Here is an 11,315-nt window from a genome sequence, read left to right as displayed (position 1 = left end):
CTGGAGTCTATGACAGGATTGTCATAAAATATGTCTACTATACTAAAAAGTGGCAAAAAGTGGAATGAGACCCAAGTTGTTGGAATGATGGCATTTAACATCAAGTGGCAGTGGATAGTTATGTCATTTTGTTGAAAACACAATGTTAGATTGTGATTGTGACTCATTGTTTAAATACACTGAGATACTTAATAAGGCCGTAGGACCGCGATGTTTGGAAGTCCCTGCGAAAGACCTATGTTCCGTAATGGACGTCTATTGGCTGATGTTAAATAAAAAAAAACCCATTATGGTTTGACGTTTACTCAAGTTTTTCAATGTATAATTATCCCCTTTAACTCTGGTAACAACTTGACGTTTCAAGTTCCGATAAATGTTAATTACTCGCATTAGTCCGAAAACTTTTGTGGTTGGCACATTTATTTGAATGTAATAGGGAAAGTGATTAAAGTAAACATTAGCTTTGACTGCTTTCATAATTGCCTCATTTTAACTTCTTAAGTGTAAGTTACTGATATAACATCCATTTGTAAAGTTAATGCATTAACAATTGCAGGCGATAAATCTGTATGTGCGTGACATCATGCCAATCGCGATCAACACACGATCAGTTTTATCGGTCGCCTTGCCGTTAGCGCTGCAGGCATGTGAGATTACTTGATCGTCAGTGGCTGACATAAGAAGTTTTATTTCGTCGTGTGGTTAAAGCACACAGTTAAAAGTACCTATACCTTTGCCATTTTTATTTTTTGAAATGAGACCATTCGAATCAGCCGGAAAGACTGCGTTAGTATAGTTTAGCAAGTTCGTTGATGATACTCTCATGATATGCGGGCGACGGGGGAAAGGACTGCGTGTGAAGTCGTGTGCGCGGGGCAGATGAAAGGACTGCGCGGGTATGAAGCCGAGCGCGCGGGGCATCGCTACCCTCCTCCCGGCCCGCGCGGTCCATCGGGAGTGTTACGAACGAATTCGCCAATCTATAGTAAGTACGACAATAATAGTCCAGCAGTTCGGGAATCGAATTATCTATTAACACAACATCAATGTTAAATCCCACCTCTTTTATAGTGGAGCTATTGAGGTTTAACTTCATTATTAAGAAACCATATTCGGCTCACTGTTCAGCACGAGTCTTCTCACAGATTGAGATTGGTTAGGCTGGTAGTCCACCACGCTGACTCAAATGTGGATTGGCAGACCTCACACACGTACTATATAAATAAGAAATTTCTTAGGTATGGTTTACTAACGATGTGTTTTCTTCACCGTATACTGTTTATATTATACCTACCTATTGTTAAATGGTGAAATACTAAAAAGGATAAACCTGGTTGAGTTTGTTGTGGGCTCTTCTCGGACCAAGGCGCGTTTGGAACCCTCGTAACTTTAATTTTAAGTTTCCGAATAATTATTATCACCATTATCTTAAGTTTAATATTATTACCTGACGTTTCGAAAGAGCTTGTAAACTAAGCCTATTTGAAATAAATGAATTTTGACTTTGACTTCACTGTTAAAATTCACGTAACAAGTTGGAAGTGCATGTCCAGGACCCTACCTAGGTCCAGAGGTCATATCCACTGTGTTATCACGCCTCTTTAAGGAGGAGGAGATTTAACTTTGTAGTAGACAAACACAGTTCACTACAGCATTCAACCTGAGCTGTATAAAGGGTGTTAAACAAGGGTTTTATTACACGTTAAACATTCTGGGGCGACATTAATAATACACTACTTAGTAATAAAGCACGTCGTTACCTGTGGCTTAGAACTCTTTGTGTAGCCGTAAAATGTAAAGCCTCTTTTGAATACAGTTTCGTGTTCATTTTCAGTAATAGCGCGGCATTTCAGTTATGAGTATGTTCAGGTTTTACGATCGGTTTTAATAAGTACGTATATGGTATATGAGTATTTTTGATGAGTTTTGAATTAATAATTTTAATAGCTTTGCAAGTGTCGTTGGTTCAGTGGTTAGTAGGTGCAGCTGCGCAATATTAGGTTTTGAGTTTGAGTCACGGAGGCCTATTCTGTAATGATGTTTTGTTATAATTCACCTCACCTCTATCTCTCTCTGTTTAACATGATACTATAGACAGAGAGCGATAGATGTGAGTTCGAAGCTGACTCAAAGTGATAAAAATATCGTTACAGAATAGCCTACCTGATTTGAGTTTTGAAATAGTGGGGTTTTCTTTGGTCCAAGAAATTTTCGAAAGCATCCGCAGTTAATTTTCAGCAGGAGCAGGGATGTTAGTGACGTAACTTGTAACTCACGATGCTTCAGAGTTTGCATATTTAAAGTCAAAGTTCATTTATTTCAATTAAGCTTAGTTTACAAGCACTTTCGAAACGTCAACTTATGTCATAATTTAATTTTATGGTGGTAATAATAGTCGAAAACTTAAAATTAAAGTTACGTTGCTTCCAAATCGCCTTGGTTAGAGAAGAGCCCACAACAAACTCAGCCAAGGTCTATTTTATTTTTTTAACCACCATTTCTATCTATAAACTTTTGTCTGTCTAACTGTTTGTCCCAGCTAATCCCTGAAACCGTTCCGATTGTGACAAGACTTTCATTAACATGGGATCAATATACTTTAACTCCGTATTCCCATGAATAGGGAAAATGCTACGCAGGTGAACTGTAATGTCCTTTATCCTTACTGTAATAACAGTAAGTCACTGCTTCATCACTACACTATTATGGCCAGCACCGGACGTCCGATCTCCACCAACGACAATGACAGACTGCCCACTTTCTTTTTTTTTTTTTTTTCTTGTTGAGTAAATGCCGTTTAGCTCCCTGTGGAACCACTACGACGTCACCGGTAGGGGGGTGGGCGAGCGTGGAAGCATCGCCTGTGCACGAAGGCTGAAATAAAAACAGAGGACGGAACGGCTCTCTAAGGGCGTCTCCTATGAGACTCGGGCCTCGGCTTAGAGGGCCATTCGGGAGGGTTTAACCGTGACCTGAGTGAATCAGTCCGGACGCCCCCGAGATCGTGAGTTAGAAAACCCACGTCCGGGTTACGTTAGATATCGGGGACCTCGTCTTCGGCGGCGAAGACGCTGTGTAGCTTGTGATTGTGTTGCCTGAGGAGCATTGTCAGTTGTCATGTCATCGTCAGGATCGTAAAGGACGTTTTTGGGACGTCTCTGCTTGGAGTTAGCGTTAAGGATGGGAGTATAGTTGCAAGCCCACTTTCTCCCACTACCGGTGTATTTATAGACAAACACTACAGTAATTTTTCGAAAAAAAAAAAAAAAAACGATTTTCCTTAAACCATAATACTGATAAACGATGAATTACTTCAAACCCAATAAATAGAACAGGGCAATCCTTTGATAACATTTCCAGGGTTTAATTAATGACAGTGCCGAATGCAATAAAGAAAATGAAAATCCCACGAAACCCGATGAAGACTCGGGTTGAGAGCGTCTCGCAATAAATCCTGAAACCTAATTCATTTCTGTCTTTCTTTAATACAGTTACTTATAGCTTATTTAAAAATATACCCTTTTTGCCGTTTTAGAAGACGATGAACGACTGACTTATTTAAAACGAGACACTCACTTCTCTTTTGTATTTTTAAAAGCAGACATTTTTCAATAAGACAGTTCTAGATTTAATCGCTTAATAACAATTTTAGGACAATTTCTGTTAAAGTTAAATTAAATAAACGAAATGCCGTGATAGCCCAGTGGATATAACCCCTGCCTCCGATTACGGAAGGCATGCACCTTCAACTTTTCAGTTTTGTGCATTTTAAGAAATTAAATATCACGTGTCTTAAACAGTGATGGAAAAACATCGTGAGGAGACCAGATACTAGAGAATTTTCTAAATTTTCTGCGTGTGTGAAATCAGCCAATCCGCATTGGACTATTGGCCAAACCCTCTAATTCTGAGAGGAGACTCGAGCTCAGCAGTGAGCCGAATGTGGGTTGATAATGATGAAATATACTCTATATAAGGTTTAACCAAAATTTTGAAACAAATTTACAATCTCTAATCAATTCATATAAGTTGTGTTCGTTGCTTAAAAAATACTAGCGGACGCCCGCGGTTTTACCCGCCTAGTACCCGTTTCTATGGAAATACGATATTGCTGGTAACGGACGTTTCCATTTCTGAAAAAAATATATAAATTGTTTTAGTGGTTTAGGTGTGAACAAACAAAAAACTCATATTAAAATTTTTAGTTACCTGACTTCCAACATAAAATTGAATTTTTTTAAAACTCATGAAGGTCATGAAATTATTAATTACACTCTCTACATTTACAGACATTTAGTTATTCTTCCCCACTTTAACAAACTTTAAACAGGTCAACCGATTTTCATCAAACATGTCTAAAAACACTCGCACATCATAAGTCACCTTTCATACAAAAAAAACTAAATTGTATTCGCTTCAACCGTCCAGGTGCTATGGTGCCACAGACAGATAGACAAACCGACGAGTCAAACTTATAATACCCCTCTTTTTGCGTCGATGGGTTAAAAAAAGTATCTGTGTTCGGCTGTAGGTATGTTTGAATTCTGAGAGATAATATTAATTTTCTTCTTAAGCAAGTTATTCGTTACCACCGTTACCCAAGTACTTACCTACTTAAATTATTATAATCCCTGCAGTCCAATATATCCGTAATCAGATACGGAAGGTTATTATGAATTCCAGAATATGTTTTCAGTATCAGATCGAACTACATGGGCTGCTAAGGTGTTTGTAATATAACTAAAGATATGTGAATTGATAAACATAAATAACACTGAACACAATATCCTTACGAGTTACAGAGATTCAAAGATAACCTTTATGTCTTGCTGATAAAATCATATATTTCCATACAACTTATTGCGTACTACCTCAGATGAGTTATTTAAGGAACTCCCTCGCTAGATGTTACCCTCTGTCAAAGTATAAGATCAACGATCTTACGCGTTTATAAAGACTGTTTTTTATAGAATCAATGTTCTATTATAATTGTTTTCGTCGTATATATATGCCGATTTGTGTACTTAAATGACAAATAAAAAACAGTACAACTTCTAATTTACTAAAAAATAAAGTAACATTGATTTGTAACTTTTTCTAACGTATATATTATCAAATTTCAATACAAACAACATCTAAAAAGAATCGTTTCTTCACTCGGAACAGCCAAATCAATCGATCGATCAAGTAATCGAATATTCTGTGTAACTAGTCCAAGCGATAGGTTTGTTTGGGTGTGTAAAAATCGCACGTGCGTGTATTGCGTATCAAATTTATAATTGTGTGTAGTGGCACAAAGTATATTTCTTGGTGTTAAATATTTGTATTTTTATAAATGTATGAGTTTACCTCGTCACCCTCAAAAAACGACAGATAATTTTGTCTGACAACGAACGAACTATAAATTTAGTGCGATACAAGTCCACGTGTATTTGGTCTGAGCGTACCACTTATGTAAATGTAGCAAAGATGGTAAGATGTGAACAATTTGTGAGTATAATTCATGCTAATGCTATCGGCTGGACTATTTCCACGGGGGCACTGTTTATGGTGGAAAGTAAGCCGATTTGCAAGTTAAAATCAAACACTATGTATCCTGATAAACTAGCAGTTTTGAATTTAAAATGGTTCACTTTTGTATATCACAAACGTGAGTTGATTTGGATCATTTCACAAAGGATGTGAATTTTAGACACTATAAAGTCGATGGTACTCAGAAACTATTCCAAATTAATTATTACTCTTTAAATATTATGATGGAAAACATAGGTGAGCCATGATAGCCCAGTGGATATGACCTCTGCCTCCGTATCCGGAGGGTGTGGGTTCGAATCCAGTCCGGCATGCACCTCCAACATTTCAGTTGTGTGCATTTTACGAAATTAAATATCACGTGTCTCAAACGGTGAAGGAAAAACATCGTGAGGAAACCTGCATACCATAGAATTGTCTTAATTCTCTGCGTGTGTGAAGTCTGCCAATCCGCATTGGGCCAGTGTGGTGGACTATTGGCCTAATCCCTCTCATTCTGAGAGGAGACTCGAGCTCAGCAGTGAGCCGAATATGGGTTGAAATGATGATGATGATGATGATGGAAAACAGATGTGCTAGGTTTATCGTTTTATATAGGTATAGGTACACATCGCAGTTTCGTAAGAAATGGATTAATTTGAACGCAGTTTCATTTATCTAAGAACCTGATTTTTGGGAGAAACTTTATATCTACTTACGATAAAGATCGTGTATTAGATTTGTAGATCAACATTTTTCTATTATGATAGTATATATGAAAGGAATTTATGATATTTAACCGGTTGGATTTTTATTATTATTTACAAGTTAACCCTTGACTGCAATCTCACCTGATGGTAAGTGAAGATGCAGTCTAAAATAAAAAGCGGGTTAACTTGTTATTAGGAGGATGAATATCCACACCCCTTTTCGGTTTATACACGACATCGTAACGCTAAATCGCTTGGCGGTACGTCTTAGTCGGTAGGGTGGTATCTAGCCACGGCCGAAGCCTCCCACAACCCAGGACCTCCGTTTTGTAAATCCACTGCGCATACCACTGCGCCATGGAGGCCGTCAATTTTCAAAATTGGTTTTCAAAATTGTTAATTTTAAGTTATAAAGAAACATTTAGCCGCAAAACGTATCAAAGAGAGTTTTGATACGGCCCCCTTAATTTATGAACGTAACAACTCGTACGTATTCCCTTACGGCCTAGACTGCACTAATCCATTAGCGGAACATGAAAAGTTAATATAAATGCCAATAAAATAGCCGGACAGGTACATTCCAACCTATCTTAGGGTGCAGCTTGCACTTTAACTTTATACCTAACGAATAAAATATTTATTATTTCAGTCAAATATATGGAATATCATTTTACTAGCGGACGCCCGCAACTTCGTCCGGGTGGAATTTAGTTTTTCACAAATCCCTCAGAAACCATGTATTTTTTCGGGATAAAAATAGTAGCCTATGTTATCCATGCTATAATATATCTCAATACCAAATTTTAGCTAATTCGGTTTAGTAGTCGAGGCGTGAAAGAGTAACAAACATTCATATCATTAAAATTTTTTGGGATAAAAAGTGAAATCTATTTCTATTTAAAATTTCAGCCAAATCGCTTCAGTAGTAGCGGCGTTAAAGAGTAACAAACATCCAAACATACATCCAAACATCCGTACAAACTTTCGTGTTTATAATATTAGTAGGATGAGTCGATAACATTTAAATGCCATAGCGTGCAGATAGGTAGTAAATATAGACTTTTTAAGAGACCATAGTCTTTTACAGCTGGTATAATGTTTAATTTAACATAATTCGTTATAACTTTGGCAGCACGAAGAAATGTATAGTTAAAGTTAGTTAAGTTAAAAGTAAAAATACAAAAAATATATGTCTAGTTTAAATGAAGTGAAGGTTTGAAATAAAGTTACGATATGACGTAATTTGCCATCCATATTTTTCATCCATAATATTCTTTTCATATATTTCCCAACCAAAATCAAAAGTAATAGTTTTAGAAAAAATTTATTAGGTACAGCTTTAATTCTCCTTTTGAATGAAAACTATACTCCATACTAAAGTTTAGTATGGAGAATAGTAGTTAGTATGGAGAGTTTTCGTAAAAAATATATTTAAGTTAACTTAATATCTATCTCGTCTTACGTCTATGTGGCTTCGAGTTATGAGTCAAGATCTTGGGTTCCATTCCTGATTCCTAGGTCAGGTTATCAAATTGTATGATAAGCCAGATTAGTTCCCGTCATTACATTAACAATTTTATAATGGTAAACTCGTTAACTACCATTATCAATCTATATGCTATCACCCCATATAAGAGCAGCTTGCTGGTTTTAAGCTCTATGTGTCATAAAAGGAGGTAAGCCTGGCCACGTAGTGTCAAAATAATGTAATAATTATTACACAGAAGTTCTAACTGTATTCACAAAGCATGCGATAGTTTCTGATACAAAAGTGATCCAATATCACTTCACTGACTAGTTAGTGCCGTAAAATTTTCACTTCGGAATATAGTTCAGCTAGTTAGAGAGGAAAGTTGCAGGCTTATTACCATATAGAAAATTGAATGGGTGCAATATCTATAGAGCGGTTATTTTAATATGTACTTTGTAAACTTTTCAATTTGCGCTTTATGATTAGGTATAACAGACAATAAGTGTTTATTAGAAAGCGGTAAAAACAATCGTTATTAAGAAGCATACCCATATTAATAACTAATAAGTCATCATCATCATCATATCAGCTGATGGACGTTCATTACCACTGCAGTCTTCACCACGATCCTCGATCCTCGATGCCTGCATCCAGTGACTCCCTGCGACTCGCTTGACGTCGTCAGTTGACATGGTAAGGAGTCGACCAACACTGCGCTTTCTAATAAGTAAGTAATCTATACTAATATTATAAAGCTGAAGAGTTTGTTTGTTTTTTTATTTGATTGGACGCGCTAATCTCAGAAATTACTGGTCCGATTTGAAAAATTCTTTCAGTGTTCTTTGTTCAGTTTGTTTCTACGTGAACGGGAATCACGCGGGCGAAACCGCGTGGCGTCAGCTAGTATGTAATAACCATGTAAAATTCATAAGAAATCTTACTTATAGTTAGTTTCAGACTAGAATATCATCGAAGGTTTATAGTTGAAACTCTAAGGGTTTAAGTAAAAAGCTGCAGACCGCGGCTTTTTGTGAGTCTGTAAAGTTGGTTTAACTAATACAATTATTTACATTTAATTACAAAGGGTTAAACCTTAAACTTTGATATACTACCTACTTATATAGTTTAATGAAACTTAAAGCGATTTACGTGTTAATTACAAAAAGCACTCTTATATAAATATTACTGTGTTAACATCAACATACGCCAAAAAAGTGCTGTTGATATCTATAATCATCGAGTCATAAAATAGAATTTTCCGTGCTGTAGTCAAGTATTGTTTCAGTTTCATATTGTACGACAGTTGCATAACTATATTGCAATGCAGATGTCTTTATTAAAAGTTAAAACTGGGTTGAAATCACCATAAAGCGTTCACAATTAATATTTCGGAAGGAAAGCTTTAATTGGACTTATCAGATCCATGGAAAATTGCTTGACGATGAATAATTTATTCCGAGCGTGAAGCCGTGGTCCAAATTTAATTGTTGTTGACGTTAATACATAAATCTTAGCGAATCTGAACGGAAACAATTTACATAAATGCTGCCATCGCCGGCTTTACGTCTTCCTGTATCACTAGAGATTTATAGTGTGGCTCTGTTCGATCTTGCCATTACCATGCAGGTAGTTTGAGAAAAACCACATCAGAATTGTGTCAATCGTCAATCAATGTCAGATGTCGGTTTGACAACTGATGCAAGCGTCATCTCTGGAAGACGCCATCTTGGACTACTTTGCCACTTATATTGCATCATCCAGCCGTGCTGTGTGCATGTCGTACCTGTACGCGTGTTTCTTTCATTCGGCCGTGCCTAGAAAACAAATTCGCACCGTGTGCGCGCGTTAACTATAAGAAAACGTTTTTCTTGCAAGAACAATTTGTGTGTTTGTGGGTGCCTACCTCCTCAAGAAAGAACTACTCCAAATCGCGGGCTCTCCTTGGTCTTGCCGTGCTGCCATTGGGGGCGAGTGATGCAAGGTTGGTGTGGATCACAAATTACTTGTTTGGTTTTGGCAGAAATCAGCAAACATACATACATACATACAAAATACAAATAAATACAGTCCACTCATCACACATATAACCAGCGTAACATTAAATTAGTGCATAAAACCGCACAATTTTTTGGCCTTCGACCCGGATGTAGGTACTTTATATCTTACTTCATAATTTTTATTAATCATTCATCATGCCACCTAAAAAAGATCTGGAACAGGTTGATACACCGATTGCATTATCCGTCCTAATAAAACGGAAAGAACGGTGCTTTGAACAAATGCAATCTGTGTACGATCTATCAAAAACAATCAGTGACAATGAAATGAAAGATTTATTCTTATTACGAGTAAAAGAAATTGACCACTTAAGGTCAAACTTTGAACATATTGTATTTGAAATTTACGAACAAGAACTGAAAAATGATCAATCGTCGCGTTTAAGTAATTCAGATTTAAAAAACTTCGACGAATTATACTATAAATCAAAATTAGTTGCTGCATCATGTGAACCTTATGTCAATAAAAATAAGGTCGAGAATTCTTTATCAGAGTCTCGAACGAAACTTCCAGAAATAAAACTATTTTGCTTTGACGGTGATATAGAAAATTTTGCTACCTTTTACGAAACATTCTGTTCAATGGTTCATAATAAGGCGAATATACCTAATATAGATAAATTTCATTATTTATTATCGTGTACGACGGGTCCTGCGTTAAATATCGTTAAAAGTGTTCCGATTACCGGTCAGAATTATGACGTCGTTTGGAATAGTTTACTTTGCAAGTACCAAAATCCTCGGTTGATAGTAAGTAGGTATCTGGACAAAATGCTTAGTTTTTCGCAGTTAACTAAAGAATCCTCCGTACATTTAAATACATTTATAGAACATTTTGATCATTCGTATAAGGCTATTCAAGCATTAAATATTGATAATTTAGGTAGTTTCATTTTGTTTCACATCGCATTAAAGGCTCTTGATCCACATACACGAAAATCGTTTGAAGAACATACGGATCAAGGTTCGATTCCTAGTTTTGAAAATTTGATGTCGTTTATCCATAATCACATTAAAGTGTTGGATAATTGTGAATCAGTTTCAAGGTCAAGTACAACACCTGTTCAAAATAAACCTCAACCGAAAAATGTCAAACAGGTAAAATCTGATAAAAGTTCTTTTAAAAATTTCTCTCATGTGTCTTCGTCGAAACAAATTAATTGTTTACACTGCGGGGAAAACCACATGATATACAGATGCAGTCAGTTTCGTAAACTGACCAGTGCTGAGCGTATCAAGCGTGCCATAGCATTAAAATTGTGTAAAAATTGTTTAAAAAATACGCATTCAAATGAAAATGAATGTACAAGTTCATTCCGGTGTATAGTTTGCTCTGAGCTTCATCATTTTTTATTGCACCCGTCGGGACTCGAACCCACTACTACGCTAGCGTCTAGCACCGCGTCGACCGTGCAGCCGTGCTGCCACGCAAGCGCGACTGAACATCGTAGTGTCGTGTTAGGAACAGCGGTTGTCCGTATACAAGACCGATTTGGTGAGTTTCAGCCGTGCCGCGTTCTGATTGACTCGGGCGCTCAAACGAACTTTATAACTACACGTTGCGTT

This window comes from Bicyclus anynana, chromosome 10 (genome assembly GCF_947172395.1).
Source record: "Bicyclus anynana chromosome 10, ilBicAnyn1.1, whole genome shotgun sequence".
In the NCBI taxonomy this organism is placed as follows: Eukaryota; Metazoa; Arthropoda; class Insecta; order Lepidoptera; family Nymphalidae; genus Bicyclus; species Bicyclus anynana.
Note: the sequence above shows the minus strand (reverse complement) of the source record.